Genomic DNA, 24,154 nt, shown 5'->3' on the forward strand with positions numbered 1-24,154 from the left:
AGGTCAAAAACCACATAATCAGATCTTCACCAAACTTTGCAGGGATACATTGGATGTCAAGACACGTGGAAAAACGTACAAAACAAGAGATTGGGGTCATCAAGATTTTGGACGGATTTTTTAGGAATTTTCAAATTTTCAGATGGGAGGTTCCAGATAAGATCAAAAACTACATACTCAGATCTTCACCAAACTTTGCAGGGATACATTGGATGTCAAGACACGTGGAAAAAACGTACAAAACAAGAGATTGGAGACATCAAGATTTTGAACGAATTTTTTAAGAATTTTCAAATTTTCAGATAGGAGGTTCCATATAAGGTCAAAAACTACATACTCAGATCTTCACCAAACATTGCAGGGATACATTGGATGTCAAGACACGTGGAAAAAATGTACAAAACAAGAGATTGGAGACATCAAGATTTTCGACGGATTTTTTAAGAATTTTCAAATTTTCAGATAGGAGGTTCCATATAAGGTCAAAAACTACATACTCAGATCTTCACCAAACTTAGCAGGGATACATTGGATGTCAAGACACGTGGAAAAAACATACAAGACATAGGATTGGGGACATCAAGATTTGGTCAAATTTTTTAAGAATTCTCAAATTTTCAGATAGGAGGTTCCATATAAGGTCAAAAACTACATACTCAGATCTTCACCAAACATTGCAGGGATACATTGGATGTCAAGACACGTGGAAAAAATGTACAAAACAAGAGATTGGAGACATCAAGATTTTCGACGGATTTTTTAAGAATTTTTAAATTTTCAGATGGGAGGTTCCAGATAAGGTCAAAAACGACATGCTCAGATCTTCTCCAAACTTTGCATGGATACGTTGGATGTCAAGACACGTGGAAAAAACATACAAAACATAGGTTTGGGGACATCAAGATTTTGGTCGAATTTTTTAAGAATTTTCAAATTTTCAGATAGGAGGTTCCAGATAAGGTCAAAAACTACATACTCAGATCTTCACCAAACTTTGCAGGGATACATTGGATGTCAAGACACGTGGAAAAAACGTACAAAACAAGAGATTGGAGACATCAAGATTTTGGACGAATTTTTGAGGAATTTTCAAATTTTCAGAAATGAGGTGCCAGATAATTCAAAAACTACATACTCAGATCTTCACCAAACTTTGCAGGGATACATTGGATGTCAAGACACGTGGGAAAAACGTACAAAACAAGAGATTGGAGACATCAAGATTTTGGACGAATTTCTTAACAATTTTCAAATTTTCAGATAGGAGGTTCCAGATAAGGTCAAAAACGACATACTCAGATCTTCACCAAACTTTGCAGGGATACATTGGATGTCAAGACACGTGGAAAAAACGTACAAAACAAGAGATTGGGGTCATCAAGATTTTGGACGGATTTTTTAGGAATTTTCAAATTTTCAGATGGGATGTTCCAGATAAGGTCAAAAACTACATACTCAGATCTTCACCAAACTTTGCAGGGATACATTGGATGTCAAGACACGTGGAAAAAACGTACAAAACAGAAGATTGGAGACATCAAGATTTTGAACGAATTTTTTAAGAATTTTCAAATTTTCAGATAGGAGGTTCCATTAAGGTAAAAAACTACATACTCAGATCTTCACCAAACTTTGCATGGATACCTTGGATGTCAAGACACGTGGAAAAAACATACAAAACATAGGATTGGGGACATCAAGATTTTGGTCGAATTTTTTAAGAATTTTCAAATTTTCAGATAGGAGGTTCCATATAAGGTCAAAAACTACATACTCAGATCTTCACCAAACTTTGCAGGGATACATTGGATGTCAAGACACGTGGAAAAAACATACAAGACCTAGGATTGGGGACATCAAGATTTTGGTCAAATTTTTAAGAATTTTCAAATTTTCAGGTTCCATATAAGGTCAAAAACTACATACTCAGATCTTCACCAAACTATGCAGGAATACATTGGATGTTAAGACACGTGGAAAAAACGTACAAAACAAGAGATTGGAGACATCAAGATTTTGGACGAATTTTTTAAGAATTTTCGAATTTTCAGAAATGCGGTTCCAGATAAGTTCAAAAACTACATACTCAGATCTTCACCAAACTTTGCAGGGATACATTGGATGTCAAGACACGTGGAAAAAACGTACAAAACAAGGGATTGGGGTCATCAAGATTTTGGACGGATTTTTTAGGAATTTTCAAATTTTCAGATGGGAGGTTCCAGATAAGGTCAAAAACTACAGACTCAGATCTTCACCAAACTTTGCAGGGATACATTGGATGTCAAGACACGTGGAAAGAACGTACAAAACAAGAGATTGGGGTCATCAAGATTTTGGACGGATTTTTTAAGAATTTTCAAATTTTCAGATGGGAGATTCCAGATAAGGTCAAAAACGACATACTCAGATCTTCACCAAACTTTGCAGGAATACATTGGATGTCAAGACATGTGGAAAAAACATACAAAACATAAGATTCGGGTCATCAAGATTTTGGTCGAATTTTTTAAGAATTTTCAAATTTTCAGATAGGAGGTTCCATATAAAGTAAAAAACTACATACTCAGATCTTCACCGAACTTTGCAGGGATACATTGGATGTCAAGACACGTGGAAAAAACATACAAAACATAGGATTGGGGACATCAAGATTTTGGTCAAATTTTTGAAGAATTTTCAAATTTTCAGATAGGAGGTTCCATATAAGTTCAAAAACTACATACTCAGATCTTCACCAAACATTGCAGGGATACATTGGATGTCAAGACACGTGGAAAAAACGTACAAAACAAGAGATTGGAGACATCAAGATTTTGGACGAATTTTTTAAGAATTTTCAAATTTTCAGATAGGAGGTTCCAGATAAGGTCAAAAACTACATACTCAGATCTTCACCAAACGTTGCAGGGATACTTTGCATGTCAAGACACGTGGAAAAAACGTACAAAACAAGAGATTGGAGACATCAAGATTTTCGACGAATTTTTTAAGAATTTTCAAATTTTCAGATGGGAGGTTCCATGTAAGGTCAAAAACGACATACTCAGATCTTCACCAAACTTTGCATGGATACATTTGATGTCAAGACACGTGGAAAAACGTACAAAACAAGAAATTGGAGACATCAAGATTTTGGACGAATTTTTTAAGAATTTTCAAATTTTCAGAAAGGAGGTTCCGTATAAGGTCAAAAACTACATACTCAGAACTTCACCAAACTTTGCAGGGATAGATTGGATGTCAAGACACGTGGAAAAAACGTACAAAACAAGAGATTGGGGTCATCAAGATTTTGGACGGATTTTTTAGGAATTTTCAAATTTTCAGATGGGAGGTTCCAGATAAGGTCAAAAACTACATACTCAGATCTTCACCAAACTTTGCAGTGATACATTGGATGTCAAGACACGTGGAAAAAACGTACAAGACATAGGATTGGGGACATCAAGATTTGGTCAAATTTTTTAAGAATTCTCAAATTTTCAGATAGGAGGTTCCATATAAGATCAAAAACTACATACTCAGATCTTCACCAAACATTGCAGGGATACATTGGATGTCAAGACACGTGGAAAAAATGTACAAAACAAGAGATTGGAGACATCAAGATTTTCGACGGATTTTTTAAGAATTTTTAAATTTTCAGATGGGAGGTTCCAGATAAGGTCAAAAACCACATGCTCAGATCTTCTCCAAACTTTGCATGGATACGTTGGATGTCAAGACACGTGGAAAAAACATACAAAACATAGGTTTGGGGACATCAAGATTTTGGTCGAATTTTTTAAGAATTTTCAAATTTTCAGATAGGAGGTTCCAGATAAGGTCAAAAACTACATACTCAGATCTTCACCAAACTTTGCAGGGATACATTGGATGTCAAGACACGTGGAAAAAACGTACAAAACAAGAGATTGGAGACATCAAGATTTTGGACGAATTTTTGAGGAATTTTCAAATTTTCAGAAATGAGGTGCCAGATAATTCAAAAACTACATACTCAGATCTTCACCAAACTTTGCAGGGATACATTGGATGTCAAGACACGTGGGAAAAACGTACAAAACAAGAGATTGGAGACATCAAGATTTTGGACGAATTTCTTAACAATTTTCAAATTTTCAGATAGGAGGTTCCAGATAAGGTCAAAAACGACATACTCAGATCTTCACCAAACTTTGCAGGGATACATTGGATGTCAAGACACGTGGAAAAAACGTACAAAACAAGAGATTGGGGTCATCAAGATTTTGGACGGATTTTTTAGGAATTTTCAAATTTTCAGATGGGATGTTCCAGATAAGGTCAAAAACTACATACTCAGATCTTCACCAAACTTTGCAGGGATACATTGGATGTCAAGACACGTGGAAAAAACGTACAAAACAGAAGATTGGAGACATCAAGATTTTGAACGAATTTTTTAAGAATTTTCAAATTTTCAGATAGGAGGTTCCATTAAGGTAAAAAACTACATACTCAGATCTTCACCAAACTTTGCATGGATACCTTGGATGTCAAGACACGTGGAAAAAACATACAAAACATAGGATTGGGGACATCAAGATTTTGGTCGAATTTTTTAAGAATTTTCAAATTTTCAGATAGGAGGTTCCATATAAGGTCAAAAACTACATACTCAGATCTTCACCAAACTTTGCAGGGATACATTGGATGTCAAGACACGTGGAAAAAACATACAAGACCTAGGATTGGGGACATCAAGATTTTGGTCAAATTTTTAAGAATTTTCAAATTTTCAGGTTCCATATAAGGTCAAAAACTACATACTCAGATCTTCACCAAACTATGCAGGAATACATTGGATGTTAAGACACGTGGAAAAAACGTACAAAACAAGAGATTGGAGACATCAAGATTTTGGACGAATTTTTTAAGAATTTTCGAATTTTCAGAAATGCGGTTCCAGATAAGTTCAAAAACTACATACTCAGATCTTCACCAAACTTTGCAGGGATACATTGGATGTCAAGACACGTGGAAAAAACGTACAAAACAAGGGATTGGGGTCATCAAGATTTTGGACGGATTTTTTAGGAATTTTCAAATTTTCAGATGGGAGGTTCCAGATAAGGTCAAAAACTACAGACTCAGATCTTCACCAAACTTTGCAGGGATACATTGGATGTCAAGACACGTGGAAAGAACGTACAAAACAAGAGATTGGGGTCATCAAGATTTTGGACGGATTTTTTAAGAATTTTCAAATTTTCAGATGGGAGATTCCAGATAAGGTCAAAAACGACATACTCAGATCTTCACCAAACTTTGCAGGAATACATTGGATGTCAAGACATGTGGAAAAAACATACAAAACATAAGATTCGGGTCATCAAGATTTTGGTCGAATTTTTTAAGAATTTTCAAATTTTCAGATAGGAGGTTCCATATAAAGTAAAAAACTACATACTCAGATCTTCACCGAACTTTGCAGGGATACATTGGATGTCAAGACACGTGGAAAAAACATACAAAACATAGGATTGGGGACATCAAGATTTTGGTCAAATTTTTGAAGAATTTTCAAATTTTCAGATAGGAGGTTCCATATAAGGTCAAAAACTACATACTCAGATCTTCACCAAACATTGCAGGGATACATTGGATGTCAAGACACGTGGAAAAAACGTACAAAACAAGAGATTGGAGACATCAAGATTTTGGACGAATTTTTTAAGAATTTTCAAATTTTCAGATAGGAGGTTCCAGATAAGGTCAAAAACTACATACTCAGATCTTCACCAAACGTTGCAGGGATACTTTGCATGTCAAGACACGTGGAAAAAACGTACAAAACAAGAGATTGGAGACATCAAGATTTTCGACGAATTTTTTAAGAATTTTCAAATTTTCAGATGGGAGGTTCCATGTAAGGTCAAAAACGACATACTCAGATCTTCACCAAACTTTGCATGGATACATTTGATGTCAAGACACGTGGAAAAACGTACAAAACAAGAAATTGGAGACATCAAGATTTTGGACGAATTTTTTAAGAATTTTCAAATTTTCAGAAAGGAGGTTCCGTATAAGGTCAAAAACTACATACTCAGAACTTCACCAAACTTTGCAGGGATAGATTGGATGTCAAGACACGTGGAAAAAACGTACAAAACAAGAGATTGGGGTCATCAAGATTTTGGACGGATTTTTTAGGAATTTTCAAATTTTCAGATGGGAGGTTCCAGATAAGGTCAAAAACTACATACTCAGATCTTCACCAAACTTTGCAGTGATACATTGGATGTCAAGACACGTGGAAAAAACGTACAAAACAAGAGATTGGAGACATCAAGATTTTGAACGATTTTTTTAAGAATTTTCAAATTTTCAGATAGGAGGTTCCATATAAGGTCAAAAACTACATACTCAGATCTTCACCAAACTTTGCATGGATACATTGGATGTCAAGACACGTGGAAAAAACATACAAAACATAGGATTGGGGACATCAAGATTTTGGTCGAATTTTTTAAGAATTTTCAAATTTTCAGATAGGAGGTTCCATATAAGGTCAAAAACTACATACTCAGATCTTCCCCAAACTTAGCAGGGATACATTGGATGTCAAGACACGTGGAAAAAACATACAAGACATAGGATTCTGGACATCAAGATTTTGGTCAAATTTTTTAAGAATTTTCAAATTTTCAGATAGGAGGTTCCATATAAGGTCAAAAACTACATACTCAGATCTTCACCAAACATTGCAGGAATACAATGGATGTCAAGACACGTGGAAAAAATGTACAAAACAAGAGATTGGAGACATCAAGATTTTCGACGGATTTTTTAAGAATTTTCAAATTTTCAGATGGGAGGTTCCAGATAAGGTCAAAAACGACATACTCAGATCTTCACCAAACTTTGCATGGATACATTGGATGTCAAGACACGTGGAAAAAACATACAAAACATAGGATTGGGGACATCAAGATTTTGGTCGAATTTTTTAAGAATTTTCAAATTTTCAGAAATGAGGTGCCAGATAAAGTCAAAAACTACATACTCAGATCTTCACCAAACTTTGCATGGATACATTGGATGTCAAGACACGTGGAAAAAACGTACAAAACAAGAGATTGGAGACATCAAGATTTTGGACGAATTTTTTAAGAATTTTCAAATTTTCAGATAGGAGGTTCCAGATGAGGTCAAAAACTACATACTCAGATCTTCACCAAACTTTGCAGGAATACTTTGCATGTCAAGACACGTGGAAAAAACGTACAAAACAAGAGATCGGAGACATCAAGATTTTCGACGAATTTTTTAAGAATTTTCAAATTTTCAGATAGGAGGTTCCAGATAAGGTCAAAAACGACATACTCAGATCTTCACCAAACTTTGCAGGGATACATTGGATGTCAAGACACGTGGAAAAAACGTACAAAACAAGAGATTGGAGACATCAAGATTTTGGACTAATTTTTTAAGAATTTTCAAATTTTCAGAAAGGATGTTCCAGATAAGGTCAAAAACGACATACTCAGATCTTCACCAAACTTTGCAGGGATACATTGCAGGTCGAGACACGTGGAAAAAACGTACAAAACAAGAGATTGGAGACAACAAGATTTTGGACGAATTTTTTAAAAATTTTCAAATTTTCAGATAGGAGGTTCCAGATAAGGTCAAAAACTACATACTCAGATCTTCACCAAACTTTGCAGGGATACATTGGATGTCAAGACACGTGGAAAAAACATACAAAACATAGGATTGGGGATATCAAGATTTTGGTCAAATTTTTTAAGAATTTTCAAATTTTCAGATAGGAGGTTCCATATAAGGTCAAAAACTACATACTCAGATCTTCACCAAACATTGCAGGGATACATTGGAAGTCAAGACACGTGGAAAAAACGTACAAAACAAGAGATTGGATTCATCAAGATTTTCGACGAATTTTTGAAGAATTTTCAAATTTTCAGATAGGAGGTTCCAGATAAGGTCAAAAACTACATACTCAGATCTTCACAAAACGTTGCAGGGATACTTTGCATGTCAAGACACGTGGAAAAAACGTACAAAACAAGAGATTGGAGACATCAAGATTTTCGACGAATTTTTTTAGAATTTTCAAATTTTCAGATGGGAGGTTCCAGATAAGGTCAAAAACGACATACTTAGATCTTCACCAAACTTTGCAGGGATACATTGGATGTCAAGACACGTGGAAAAAACGTACAAAACAAGAGATTGGGGTCATCAAGATTTTGGACGGATTTTTTAGGAATTTTCAAATTTTCAGATGGGAGGTTCCAGATAAGGTCAAAAACTACATACTCAGATCTTCACCAAACTTTGCAGGGATACATTGGATGTCAAGACACGTGGAAAAAACGTACAAAACAGAAGATTGGAGACATCAAGATTTTGAACGAATTTTTTAAGAATTTTCAAATTTTCAGATAGGAGGTTCCATTAAGGTAAAAAACTACATACTCAGATCTTCACCAAACTTTGCATGGATACCTTGGATGTCAAGACACGTGGAAAAAACATACAAAACATAGGATTGGGGACATCAAGATTTTGGTCGAATTTTTTAAGAATTTTCAAATTTTCAGATAGGAGGTTCCATATAAGGTCAAAAACTACATACTCAGATCTTCACCAAACTTTGCAGGGATACATTGGATGTCAAGACACGTGGAAAAAACATACAAGACCTAGGATTGGGGACATCAAGATTTTGGTCAAATTTTTAAGAATTTTCAAATTTTCAGGTTCCATATAAGGTCAAAAACTACATACTCAGATCTTCACCAAACTATGCAGGAATACATTGGATGTTAAGACACGTGGAAAAAACGTACAAAACAAGAGATTGGAGACATCAAGATTTTGGACGAATTTTTTAAGAATTTTCGAATTTTCAGAAATGCGGTTCCAGATAAGTTCAAAAACTACATACTCAGATCTTCACCAAACTTTGCAGGGATACATTGGATGTCAAGACACGTGGAAAAAACGTACAAAACAAGGGATTGGGGTCATCAAGATTTTGGACGGATTTTTTAGGAATTTTCAAATTTTCAGATGGGAGGTTCCAGATAAGGTCAAAAACTACAGACTCAGATCTTCACCAAACTTTGCAGGGATACATTGGATGTCAAGACACGTGGAAAGAACGTACAAAACAAGAGATTGGGGTCATCAAGATTTTGGACGGATTTTTTAAGAATTTTCAAATTTTCAGATGGGAGATTCCAGATAAGGTCAAAAACGACATACTCAGATCTTCACCAAACTTTGCAGGAATACATTGGATGTCAAGACATGTGGAAAAAACATACAAAACATAAGATTCGGGTCATCAAGATTTTGGTCGAATTTTTTAAGAATTTTCAAATTTTCAGATAGGAGGTTCCATATAAAGTAAAAAACTACATACTCAGATCTTCACCGAACTTTGCAGGGATACATTGGATGTCAAGACACGTGGAAAAAACATACAAAACATAGGATTGGGGACATCAAGATTTTGGTCAAATTTTTGAAGAATTTTCAAATTTTCAGATAGGAGGTTCCATATAAGGTCAAAAACTACATACTCAGATCTTCACCAAACATTGCAGGGATACATTGGATGTCAAGACACGTGGAAAAAACGTACAAAACAAGAGATTGGAGACATCAAGATTTTGGACGAATTTTTTAAGAATTTTCAAATTTTCAGATAGGAGGTTCCAGATAAGGTCAAAAACTACATACTCAGATCTTCACCAAACGTTGCAGGGATACTTTGCATGTCAAGACACGTGGAAAAAACGTACAAAACAAGAGATTGGAGACATCAAGATTTTCGACGAATTTTTTAAGAATTTTCAAATTTTCAGATGGGAGGTTCCATGTAAGGTCAAAAACGACATACTCAGATCTTCACCAAACTTTGCATGGATACATTTGATGTCAAGACACGTGGAAAAACGTACAAAACAAGAAATTGGAGACATCAAGATTTTGGACGAATTTTTTAAGAATTTTCAAATTTTCAGAAAGGAGGTTCCGTATAAGGTCAAAAACTACATACTCAGAACTTCACCAAACTTTGCAGGGATAGATTGGATGTCAAGACACGTGGAAAAAACGTACAAAACAAGAGATTGGGGTCATCAAGATTTTGGACGGATTTTTTAGGAATTTTCAAATTTTCAGATGGGAGGTTCCAGATAAGGTCAAAAACTACATACTCAGATCTTCACCAAACTTTGCAGTGATACATTGGATGTCAAGACACGTGGAAAAAACGTACAAAACAAGAGATTGGAGACATCAAGATTTTGAACGATTTTTTTAAGAATTTTCAAATTTTCAGATAGGAGGTTCCATATAAGGTCAAAAACTACATACTCAGATCTTCACCAAACTTTGCATGGATACATTGGATGTCAAGACACGTGGAAAAAACATACAAAACATAGGATTGGGGACATCAAGATTTTGGTCGAATTTTTTAAGAATTTTCAAATTTTCAGATAGGAGGTTCCATATAAGGTCAAAAACTACATACTCAGATCTTCCCCAAACTTAGCAGGGATACATTGGATGTCAAGACACGTGGAAAAAACATACAAGACATAGGATTCTGGACATCAAGATTTTGGTCAAATTTTTTAAGAATTTTCAAATTTTCAGATAGGAGGTTCCATATAAGGTCAAAAACTACATACTCAGATCTTCACCAAACATTGCAGGAATACAATGGATGTCAAGACACGTGGAAAAAATGTACAAAACAAGAGATTGGAGACATCAAGATTTTCGACGGATTTTTTAAGAATTTTCAAATTTTCAGATGGGAGGTTCCAGATAAGGTCAAAAACGACATACTCAGATCTTCACCAAACTTTGCATGGATACATTGGATGTCAAGACACGTGGAAAAAACATACAAAACATAGGATTGGGGACATCAAGATTTTGGTCGAATTTTTTAAGAATTTTCAAATTTTCAGAAATGAGGTGCCAGATAAAGTCAAAAACTACATACTCAGATCTTCACCAAACTTTGCATGGATACATTGGATGTCAAGACACGTGGAAAAAACGTACAAAACAAGAGATTGGAGACATCAAGATTTTGGACGAATTTTTTAAGAATTTTCAAATTTTCAGATAGGAGGTTCCAGATGAGGTCAAAAACTACATACTCAGATCTTCACCAAACTTTGCAGGAATACTTTGCATGTCAAGACACGTGGAAAAAACGTACAAAACAAGAGATCGGAGACATCAAGATTTTCGACGAATTTTTTAAGAATTTTCAAATTTTCAGATAGGAGGTTCCAGATAAGGTCAAAAACGACATACTCAGATCTTCACCAAACTTTGCAGGGATACATTGGATGTCAAGACACGTGGAAAAAACGTACAAAACAAGAGATTGGAGACATCAAGATTTTGGACTAATTTTTTAAGAATTTTCAAATTTTCAGAAAGGATGTTCCAGATAAGGTCAAAAACGACATACTCAGATCTTCACCAAACTTTGCAGGGATACATTGCAGGTCGAGACACGTGGAAAAAACGTACAAAACAAGAGATTGGAGACAACAAGATTTTGGACGAATTTTTTAAAAATTTTCAAATTTTCAGATAGGAGGTTCCAGATAAGGTCAAAAACTACATACTCAGATCTTCACCAAACTTTGCAGGGATACATTGGATGTCAAGACACGTGGAAAAAACATACAAAACATAGGATTGGGGATATCAAGATTTTGGTCAAATTTTTTAAGAATTTTCAAATTTTCAGATAGGAGGTTCCATATAAGGTCAAAAACTACATACTCAGATCTTCACCAAACATTGCAGGGATACATTGGAAGTCAAGACACGTGGAAAAAACGTACAAAACAAGAGATTGGATTCATCAAGATTTTCGACGAATTTTTGAAGAATTTTCAAATTTTCAGATAGGAGGTTCCAGATAAGGTCAAAAACTACATACTCAGATCTTCACAAAACGTTGCAGGGATACTTTGCATGTCAAGACACGTGGAAAAAACGTACAAAACAAGAGATTGGAGACATCAAGATTTTCGACGAATTTTTTTAGAATTTTCAAATTTTCAGATGGGAGGTTCCAGATAAGGTCAAAAACGACATACTTAGATCTTCACCAAACTTTGCAGGGATACATTGGATGTCAAGACACGTGGAAAAAACGTACAAAACAAGAGATTGGGGTCATCAAGATTTTGGACGGATTTTTTAGGAATTTTCAAATTTTCAGATGGGAGGTTCCAGATAAGGTCAAAAACTACATACTCAGATCTTCACCAAACTTTGCAGGGATACATTGGATGTCAAGACACGTGGAAAAAACGTACAAAACAGAAGATTGGAGACATCAAGATTTTGAACGAATTTTTTAAGAATTTTCAAATTTTCAGATAGGAGGTTCCATTAAGGTCAAAAACTACATACTCAGATCTTCACCAAACTTTGCATGGATACATTGGATGTCAAGACACGTGGAAAAAACATACAAAACATAGGATTGGGGACATCAAGATTTTGGTCGAATTTTTTAAGAATTTTCAAATTTTCAGATAGGAGGTTCCATATAAGGTCAAAAACTACATACTCAGATCTTCACCAAACTTTGCAGGGATACATTGGATGTCAAGACACGTGGAAAAAACATACAAGACCTAGGATTGGGGACATCAAGATTTTGGTCAAATTTTTAAGAATTTTCAAATTTTCAGGTTCCATATAAGGTCAAAAACTACATACTCAGATCTTCACCAAACTATGCAGGAATACATTGGATGTTAAGACACGTGGAAAAAACGTACAAAACAAGAGATTGGAGACATCAAGATTTTGGACGAATTTTTTAAGAATTTTCAAATTTTCAGAAATGCGGTTCCAGATAAGGTCAAAAACTACATACTCAGATCTTCACCAAACTTTGCAGGGATACATTGGATGTCAAGACACGTGGAAAAAACGTACAAAACAAGGGATTGGGGTCATCAAGATTTTGGACGGATTTTTTAGGAATTTTCAAATTTTCAGATGGGAGGTTCCAGATAAGGTCAAAGACTACATACTCAGATCTTCACCAAACTTTCCAGGGATACATTGGATGTCAAGACACGTGGAAAAAACGTACAAAACAAGAGATTGGGGTCATCAAGATTTTGGACGGATTTTTTAAGAATTTTCAAATTTTCAGATGGGAGGTTCCAGATAAGGTCAAAAACGACATACTCAGATCTTCACCAAACTTTGCAGGAATACATTGGATGTCAAGACATGTGGAAAAAACATACAAAACATAAGATTCGGGACATCAAGATTTTGGTCGAATTTTTTAAGAATTTTCAAATTTTCAGATAGGAGGTTCCATATAAAGTAAAAAACTACATACTCAGATTTTCACCGAACTTTGCAGGGATACATTGGATGTCAAGACACGTGGAAAAAACATACAAAACATAGGATTGGGGACATCAAGATTTTGGTCAAATTTTTGAAGAATTTTCAAATTTTCAGATAGGAGGTTCCATATAAGGTCAAAAACTACATACTCAGATCTTCACCAAACATTGCAGGGATACATTGGATGTCAAGACACGTGGAAAAAACGTACAAAACAAGAGATTGGAGACATCAAGATTTTGGACGAATTTTTGAAGAATTTTCAAATTTTCAGATAGGAGGTTCCAGATAAGGTCAAAAACTACATACTCAGATCTTCACCAAACGTTGCAGGGATACTTTGCATGTCAAGACACGTGGAAAAAACGTACAAAACAAGAGATTGGAGACATCAAGATTTTCGACGAATTTTTTAAGAATTTTCAAATTTTCAGATGGGAGGTTCCATGTAAGGTCAAAAACGACATACTCAGATCTTCACCAAACTTTGCATGGATACATTTGATGTCAAGTCACGTGGAAAAAACGTACAAAACAAGAAATTGGAGACATCAAGATTTTGGACGAATTTTTTAAGAATTTTCAAATTTTCAGAAAGGAGGTTCCGTATAAGGTCAAAAACTACATACTCAGAACTTCACCAAACTTTGCAGGGATACATTGGATGTCAAGACACGTGGAAAAAACGTACAAAACAAGAGATTGGGGTCATCAAGATTTTGGACGGATTTTTTAGGAATTTTCAAATTTTCAGATGGGAGGTTCCAGATAAGGTCAAAAACTACATACTCAGATCTTCACCAAACTTTGCAGTGATACATTGGATGTCAAGACACGTGGAAAAAACGTACAAAACAAGAGATTGGAGACATCAAGATTTTGAACGAATTTTTTAAGAATTTTCAAATTTTCAGATAGGAGGTTCCATATAAGGTCAAAAACTACATACTCAGATCTTCACCAAACTTTGCATGGATACATTGGATGTCAAGACACGTGGAAAAAACATACAAAACATAGGATTGGGGACATCAAGATTTTGGTCGAATTTTTTAAGAATTTTCAAATTTTCAGATAGGAGGTTCCATATAAGGTCAAAAACTACATACTCAGATCTTCCCCAAACTTAGCAGGGATACATTGGATGTCAAGACACGTGGAAAAAAACATACAAGACATAGGATTCTGGACATCAAGATTTTGGTCAAATTTTTTAAGAATTTTCAAATTTTCAGATAGGAGGTTCCATATAAGGTCAAAAACTACATACTCAGATCTTCACCAAACATTGCAGGAATACAATGGATGTCAAGACACGTGGAAAAAATGTACAAAACAAGAGATTGGAGACATCAAGATTTTCGACGGATTTTTTAAGAATTTTCAAATTTTCAGATGGGAGGTTCCAGATAAGGTCAAAAACGACATACTCAGATCTTCACCAAACTTTGCATGGATACATTGGATGTCAAGACACGTGGAAAAAACATACAAACATAGGATTGGGGACATCAAGATTTTGGTCGAATTTTTTAAGAATTTTCAAATTTTCAGATAGGAGGTTCCATATAAGGTCAAAAACTACATACTCAGATCTTCACCAAACTATGCAGGGATACATTGGATGTCAAGACACGTGGAAAAAACGTACAAAACAAGAGATTGGAGACATCAAGATTTCGGACGAATTTTTTAAGAATTTTCAAATTTTCAGATAGGAGGTTCCAGATAAGGTCAAAAACTACATACTCAGATCTTCACCAAACTTTGCAGGGACACATTGGATGTCAAGACACGTGGAAAAAACGTACAAAACAAGAGATTGGAGACATCAAGATTTTTGACGAATTTTTGAGGAATTTTCAAATTTTCAGAAATGAGGTTCCAGATAAGGTCAAAAACTACATACTCAGATCTTCACCAAACTTTGCAGGGATACATTGGTTGTCAAGACTTGTGGGGAAAACATACAAACCAAGAGATTGGAGACATCAAGATTTTGGACGAATTTTTTAAGAATTTTCAAATTTTCAGATAGGAGGTTCCATATAAGGTCAAAAACTACATACTCAGATCTTCACCAAACATTGCAGGGATACATTGGATGTCAAGACACGTGGGAAAAACGTACAAAACAAGAGATTGGAGACATCAAGATTTTGGACGAATTTTTTAAGAATTTTCAAATTTTCAGAAAGGATGTTCCAGATAAGGTCAAAAACTACATACTCAGATCTTCACCAAACTTTGCAGGGATACATTGGATGTCAAGACACGTGGAAAAAACATACAAAACATAGGATTGGGGACATCAAGATTTTGGTCAAATTTTTTAAGAATTTTCAAATTTTCAGATAGGAGGTTCCATATAACGTCAAAAACTACATACTCAGATCTTCACCAAACATTGCAGGGATACATTGGATGTCAAGACATGTGGAAAAACGTACAAAACAAGAGATTGGAGTCATCAAGATTTCGGACGAATTTTTTAAGAATTTTCAAATTTTCAGATAGGAGGTTCCAGATAAGATCAAAAACTACATACTCAGATCTTCACCAAACTTTGCAGGGATACATTGGATGTCAAGACACGTGGGAAAACATACAAAACATAGGATTGGGGACATCAAGATTTTGGTCAAATTTTTTAAGAATTTTCAAATTTTCAGATAGGAGGTTCCATATAAGGTCAAAAACTACATACTCAGATCTTCACCAAACATTGCAGGGATACATTGGATGTCAAGACACGTGGAAAAAACGTACAAAACAAGCGATTGGAGACATCAAGATTTTCGACGAATTTTTTAAGAATTTTCAAATTTTCAGATGGGAGGTTCCAGATAAGGTCAAAAACGACATACTCAGATCTTCACCAAACTTTGCATGGATACATTGGATGTCAAGACACGTGGAAAAAACGTACAAAACAGAAGATTGGAGACATCAAGATTTTGAACGAATTTTTTAAGAATTTTCAAATTTTCAGATAGGAGGTTCCATTAAGGTCAAAAACTACATACTCAGATCTTCACCAAACTTTGCAGGGATACATTGGATGTCAAGACACGTGGGGAAAACATACAAACCAAGAGATTGGAGACATCAAGGTTTTGGACGAATTTTTTAAGAATTTTCAAATTTTCAGATAGGAGTTTCCATATAAGGTCAAAAACTACATACTCAGATCTTCACCAAACTTTGCAGGGATACATTGGATGTCAAGACACGTGGAAAAAACGTACAAAACAAGAGATTGGAGACATCAAGATTTTGGACGAATTTTTTAAGAATTTTCAAATTTTCAGAAAGGATGTTCCAGATAAGGTCAAAAACGACATACTCAGATCTTCACCAAACTTTGCAGGGATACATTGGATGTCAAGACACGTGGAAAAAACATACAAAACATAGGATTGGGGACATCAAGATTTTGGTCAAATTTTTTAAGAATTTTCAAATTTTCAGATAGGAGGTTCCATATAAGGTCAAAAACTACATACTCAGATCTTCGCCAAACATTGCAGGGATACATTGGATGTCAAGACACGTGGAAAAACGTACAAAACAAGAGATTGGAGACATCAAGATTTTCGACGAATTTTTTAAGAATTTTCAAATTTTCAGATAGGAGGTTCCAGATAAGGTCAAAAACTACATACTCAGATCTTCACCAAACTTTGCAGGGATACATTGGATGTCAAGACACGTGGGAAAACATACAAAACATAGGATTGGGGACATCAAGATTTTGGTCAAATTTTTTAAGAATTTTCAAATTTTCAGATAGGAGGTTCCATATAAGGTCAAAAACTACATACTCAGATCTTCACCAAACATTGCAGGGATACATTGGATGTCAAGACACGTGGAAAAAACGTACAAAACAAGCGATTGGAGACATCAAGATTTTCGACGAATTTTTTAAGAATTTTCAAATTATCAGATGGGAGGTTCCAGATAAGGTCAAAAACGACATACTCAGATCTTCACCAAACTTTGCATGGATACATTGGATGTCAAGACACGTGGAAAAAACATACAAAACATAGAATTGGGGACATCAAGATTTTGGTCGAATTTTTTAAGAATTTTCAAATTTTCAGATAAAAATTGTGACTCCCACCGCAACTTTGATTTCTTGACCAAACGACTACAAAAAGTTGAAAAACTCACTTTCTCTTCCTGTTCCGCGCCTCATTTAGTGCGCTGACGATGTTTCACGGGGGCAAAAAGGCAGTGATGAGTGAAAGATGAGCTCTCATTCTCTCATCCTCCTCATCTTTCTCATCTTTCTTATTGTTCTCTCATTCTCTTTTTATTCTCCTGTTAATCCTCTCATCTTTTTTTATTCTCTCATTTTTTTATTCTCTTATTTTCTTATTTTTTGAAAGATGAGTGCACCTTATCGTAATTTTCCAAGTCTGGGACCAAATGTTTATATATCGTGACCTACGTAAACCTCTCCTCTCATTCTCTCATTCTCTCATTCTCTTATTTTTTGAAAGATGAGTGCACTTTATCGTAATTTTCCAAGTTTGGGACCAAATGTTTATATATTGTGACCTACGTAAACCTCTTCTCTTATCCTCTTATTCTCTCAATCTCTCAATCTCTCAATCTCTCAATCTCTCATTCTCTCATTCTCTCTATTTTTAGAATATTGTCGTCAACATTAGAGATGAAGTTGGAGTGCTGGAATCAACGGGGCCAAATGTTTATATATATCGTGATCTTCGTAAACCTCTCCTCCCATCTTCTCATCCTCTTATTCTCTCATTCTCTAATCTTTTGAAAGATGAGTGCATCTTATCGTAATTTTCCAAGTCCGGGACCCAAATGTTTATATATATCGTGACCTTCGTAAACCTCTCTCTCGGGGAGGGAACGATGTACCCACACACACACACACACACACACACACACACACACACACGCGCGCGCGTATGTATTGTGACGCAAACAAACAAACAAACAAAATAATAATTGCTGTTTTTTAGAATACCTGGCCCCTAACCCGCCAGGGTGCGTGGTGCCCAACCCAAAAAAAGGTTCTAACGGCTACGGCTCTAGATAACCGCACCTCTGTAGGGTTTCACGTGTTTTTTTTTTTCCCCCCCCAAACTTCCATGAAACCCTACAGAGGACCTCCGTAATGCATGCAACGTGTACTAACGACTCTAGTGTTATTTGACGTTGTGATATTTTTGGATATAGAGTTTTATTGTGAGATATAGATAAAAATAATTATGTTTATTATAATATTTTCTTGATGAAGATGGAGAATATGTGCGTGTTACAAATAAAGTTGCATGCTTTTTTTTTCTAGTGTGTGTGTATGTGTTTTTGATGTTTCGACAGCATCTGAAACGATAAAAAAGAAATTTTATTGTTAATTTTCTATTGTAAAAACAACAACAAATTTTTTTTGTGCAAATTTTCTGATTGTCTCTCGTGCTATAGTGCAAAAAAGATATTGTAACTTATAACTAATGAAATTGACATTTGTAACTGATCTGAACTAGTGAAATTCGTATTGTGCCATTGTAACTGATTGTGCTAGCACTAAAAATTTCTTATTGTGCAAGAAAATAGATGATAAAAACTTGTTAAAACTGCTCTGTGACCCTCTCATTCTTCACGTCGTAGGCGAAGGACTTCTCTGCAATCAGGATGACACTGCATAGGGTATCCTCGGGCAAGGCATCGTGGAACTCGCAGACGACCTTGATGTTGGTTCGATCGTTGACCACAACCTTCTTTCTCTTAGATGTGTTGATGACGGTCATGGGTCTCCGTGTTTTGAACTCGCTGGGCGTGTAGTACATGTCCACACTTCCCTCGGTCACGCGTTTGTAAGCCGAAAACGCTTCGTAAAGTTTGAGATAATCGTTTTTGGTTATGTCGAGGTTGTAATTCTCGCGCGGGAACACTTCGTTGCGTCCATTTTTGAGATAAACGTTCTTGATCTTGCAGTCGTCGAATTTGCTGGAATCTTTTTCCTGATTCTTGTCCCTCCCGGTCTGAAAAAGCACTACGACGAAATCTGGCATGTCGAACTGTATGTTGTTGAACTGCGTCGTCACGTCGAATTCCATGTGACTTCCCGTCGCCATCTTCTGCACGCACTGGTAACCGTGAAAGTGAATCGGTACCTGCGGACTTTTCAAGATCTCCGCTTTGTACTTGAGGGCATAGTTTGTCTCGTATTCCACCACCGGCATTCTCAATTCCATGCTCCGGATGATGCACTTGGCTGCTTCGGGTAAAGTGTTGGCTATCGGCGTGCCGTCGGCATTCAAGTTGGTGTATCGCATTATTGCGTTGTTATCGTTGGCCGCTCTTCGAAACGTTACTCTCAGTCCTCCCTTCCACATGATCTCCTTGTAATCGGAGAAGAATCCCGGAAGCAGACGCATGGGAAAGAGCACTGTGTGACTTGTTGTCGATATTTTGGTCCCCACTTCGAATCCTCCCGCCTGATAGTATGCTGCATCCGTTTTGGATAATTTCAACGTTCCCACTGCCGTCGACGTGATGCCTGGATAATCTATTCTGTCGATGACGGTGTTGTGTTTCCTCACCTCCACCTGCGAGAACAGGTGAGGCACGAAGTTGTCTACGAGTATCAAGTTTGCTGCTGCGGGAAACGTGTCTCCGCTTTCTTTCTTCACCACGTCGAATTGAAGGTAGAGGTCCGCTCTGTGAGGATGAATGAACCCATCGCCTACGTCAACGTCGTATTCGATCTCCCTGTTTGCCTCGTTAAGATTGGCGAACGTGCGACGGTTGGGAGGGAAAGATTGCAATTCGTAACTTTCGATTTGCTCCATTTTACATGTATGGTTATTTATTATACGTTGATCTCCACGATGGCAGTAGTTGTTGCACCTGCGAAATCCACCACGTCTCCTTTCTCGTTCGTCACCACCAACTCTATGTCGTCTATGCGGTTGCGACATACTGGAAAATAGATCGGCGAAGAGGGCGTGTAGATGATCGGTTCCATGAACTCGGAACTGGGTTTGAACGTGGCGATGATTCCCGTCTGCTTGTGACTTCCCAGTAATCCGTCCGAGGATTTCGTGATCATGCCTTCCGCCACGTTACAGTGTACGTTCAGAGTCTCTATGGCCAAGAATTTAGGAATGTTGGTTGCTACGTGCTTAATGCCAGCCTCGAGTTTGGTGTCGTTCTCGAAACCTAAAAGTTCTCCCATGGTGCCCAGGTCCACGGTCTCCGTTGCGGATAGGATTTCCACTCTGTGCGTGACCGAATTTTGAGAAAGGTATGTGCCTTTGGGTAACTGAGCTTGCAAAGTGGAAAGATTGTATTGGCCTGGCGTGACGACGATGTGTTCGCTTCCGACGCTAATTTTGTTGTTGTGCTGCGTGACGTTAGGTATGAGGTACATGCTGTAGAATGCACGCAGAGCCACAGATTTAGGATAGACGATGTCGTCGTGCAGCGTGAGTTTCAAGATTGAAGATTCGCTCGTGAGATGGAACACGCCCATCCTAGTGATGCTGTTTGAGGTTCCACAATGCTTTCTGGAAATCCTCGATCGTAGGGTTATTTATTTTAGAGAGAAACGCGAGCACGGAGAGGCAGAGATGGCCGCAGTTCACGTCTCCGAAATTTTGAATGCGTTCGTCGTTGTAGTATATAGAGGTTTTGTTCGTCTTCAGATAATGAATTAAATTTGTAGGTGGAACACCTCCGAAAGAATCGAAAACGAATGCTTTATCATCATTTTTGTGGTAACATATCCAATGCGTGCCTGGATTTTCTTGACCGTCCAAGTTGACTACTCCGCATTCTCTTCTTTTAACGCTTGAAGGTAGCGAGTCGGACATAAAAACTCCTCTGAAGTGTTTGATTCGTAACGGTCCGATCAGAGATTCAATGTCTCGGTTGGTGAGTGCTTCTGTTTCTTTTTTTTAAACTTTCTCATCACGCCCTTCCCTTTCTTCTCCATGGCCAGGTTGTGACGTTTCTGTTCTTCCAATTCCGCTTTGTTCTTCTTCGAGTCGATGACGGTTTTCGCGATGGCGGCACTTCCGCCAGCCAAACTTCCAACGGCCCCCAATGCTGCTAGGATGGCCGGGATGCTGAATATGAAACCTCCGATCTTTTGCTGTTTCCGCGAACGCTGCAAGCGTCTCAATTGAGGTGTGCTGAGCAGCAATTTCATTCCATGTCCTTTCGACAAGCAAGAACGTTTCTTCTCGCGTTGTTTCTTGGTGAGTAACCCATCGAGGGCACCTAGATTTTTCAGATTGGAGTATGGTATCTGGTACACGACACCCTTGGGCTTCATGTTGATGCTCTATGTGTTATTTTCGCAGTATGTTATTTATATATATTCTGAGATTTTTTCTTGTGTAGTTTTTTTACGGTATGTTATTTATATATTTTCAAGGCCTTGCACTCGCTACACAAATTCTATTACGTGCTTCGTTTTCTTGCCAAAAAGTTCCTTTGTCCCCTTGTACACGATTCGAGTTTTGTTCTCGATTAAAATAGATAGCTTCTCGTCCGATAACATGTTAGCGTATCGATCTGGTAAAAATAAACTGTATTGTGCGTTGAGCAACAGGCGTACCTTGGGACCATACTGGGTAGAAACGATTGAACCGGAAGTTATCGTGTAAGATTTGTCGACTTCCAATTCCCGAATTTTTACATACTCGACTGACAAATTTAGCATTTGTTTTAATGCTTGGAGATCACTTATTTTTTCAGTTGTCATATCGAAGAAGAGAAATTTTCAGTGTGTGTGTTAGGGAAATTTAATTGTTTTTTTTCACCATGTGTGTTATTTATATATACCGAAGATTATATTTTTCACGATGTGCGTTATTTATATATCAAGTTTTTTTGATGCGTATATATATTATTATTTTTTTAACAGAGGAAGAAAGTTCGTGCTTCGGAGAACGCGATGATTTGCGTAATGATATCTTCCGTCTCCTGCATAGACTTGTACCAATCTACTGTGTACCATCTTCTTCCCTGCCTTGCCTCGTGCAATTCGTCCAACCTTTCGTTTAATTTTTCCCCTGCAGCCGAAAGCAGAATGTTGAGATCATCACACCTCAGGCCGCTGATCTCCCGAAGATGGTCCTTGAGAACCATTTCACAAGGGATGCGAAATTCCGGTGTCGTTCTTGCCATGATTACAAGTTTATTAACATCTCTGTTAACTATCTTTTTGAATATTTTAGATAGTAGTTCGTGGGGCAAATCAGTTATGCAAGCCATGTTGTTTTTTTTTTACTAGATGTTATTTATATACCCCACCCCAATTTTTGTTTTGTGTTCATGGCGATGGTGGTACCCAGTGCGGCGACCCGTTCACCCAACGATGCGTCTCTGCTCACGAACCTTTCGAAAGCTGCGTGGTCTAACTTTCTGTCTGCTTCGTGACGTGCATCCAGATCCGTCTGCGTGGTGTTGTAGGCGATGTCGTGATCTTTGCATGCCGCGTCCAATGGATTCACACCCTTGTCTCCTCTCTCCAATCTTTTCTCGAGTTTGGTACCCGGTCCGCAGTACTGGTAGCCAGGTAAATGCATCTCGAAAGGTAACTTGTTGATGATGTCGTTTACGAGTCCCTTTCCTTCGGCCACGTTCCAGAATTTCGGAGGCAGCGTGTTGATGATTTTGATGAGGTAACCTATGCCCTTGTCGTCGTTCACGATGAAGTTGGAAAGTTTCGTGCTGATCATGTCCACGATGCCAACCTTCTCGTTGTAGAAATTACGGTTGCCTGCATTCTCTTCGCCGGCTATCACCAACAATCGGTCCACGAGCTTCCTCACGTCGTCCACCCAAACGAATTCTTTGGGTAACGTGTTGTAGCGTTTGACCCCGCTGCCTGTTTTGACCTGGTTCCAAATCGGTTTGATGAGATTCCTGTACTTCTCGCCGCTGCTTGATTTCACCCTATTCTGCGAGGCGTCGTTGTTCTGGTACAAGGCATCCGTCATGATCAGAATTTCCTTGTAACTTTGGTAATCTTCGTCGGTGTAATCTTTCGGCTGCTTTTTGGCAACGAGTTCCCACAGTCCCACCGTACCCGGATACCTGTTCCAACTATCCTTGTCGCCTAAATTGACTTTAATGTCGTTGCCTTCGAAGGTCACCTTCGATTTCCCAATCTTCCACACCACACCGCCGCCTTCGCTGGTTTCCATGCTGGGATACAATCCGAACACTTCATCCTTGTCGAATTTCCCCGTGCTCAGGTAGTCTCGTGCCAAAGGTCCCAACTCGATTTTATCCGAAGACGTGCTACCTATAGCTCGACGTCGTGCCGGTGCATCCTTCAGTTCGAACGGCGTCGAAGGAATGCTTGAAATAGGCGTGGGTACAGCGTAACTTTTAGCTGCGAGCGGTACGAGTTCGTTGATCAAATTTTTATTTTGTTCCGTGACACTTTTAATTTCTTTACCTAGACCGCTGATGGCATCGATCACAGGTTGATCCTGACGTTTCTTCTCTTCGTAGAATCCGCGATTTTCGGATTTCCAACCTTTGAAGCGTTTCGCGAGGTAATCGCGAAGCTTGAGATTTTCGTCTTCGATTTTTCGTTTCGTCATGACGTTATTTATATACGTCGTTTCTCACAACGTTGCAACGTTTAGAAAGTCGTTGATTTTGTTTCTGTATTTTCCGTCGTTGGGTTTCCTCGTCATGTCGATCGTAGCGAATCCGAAATCGT

The sequence above is a fragment of the Lepisma saccharinum genome, chromosome 29 (assembly GCF_977018435.1).
Source record: "Lepisma saccharinum chromosome 29, izLepSacc3.1, whole genome shotgun sequence".
Lineage (NCBI taxonomy): Eukaryota > Metazoa > Arthropoda > Insecta > Zygentoma > Lepismatidae > Lepisma > Lepisma saccharinum.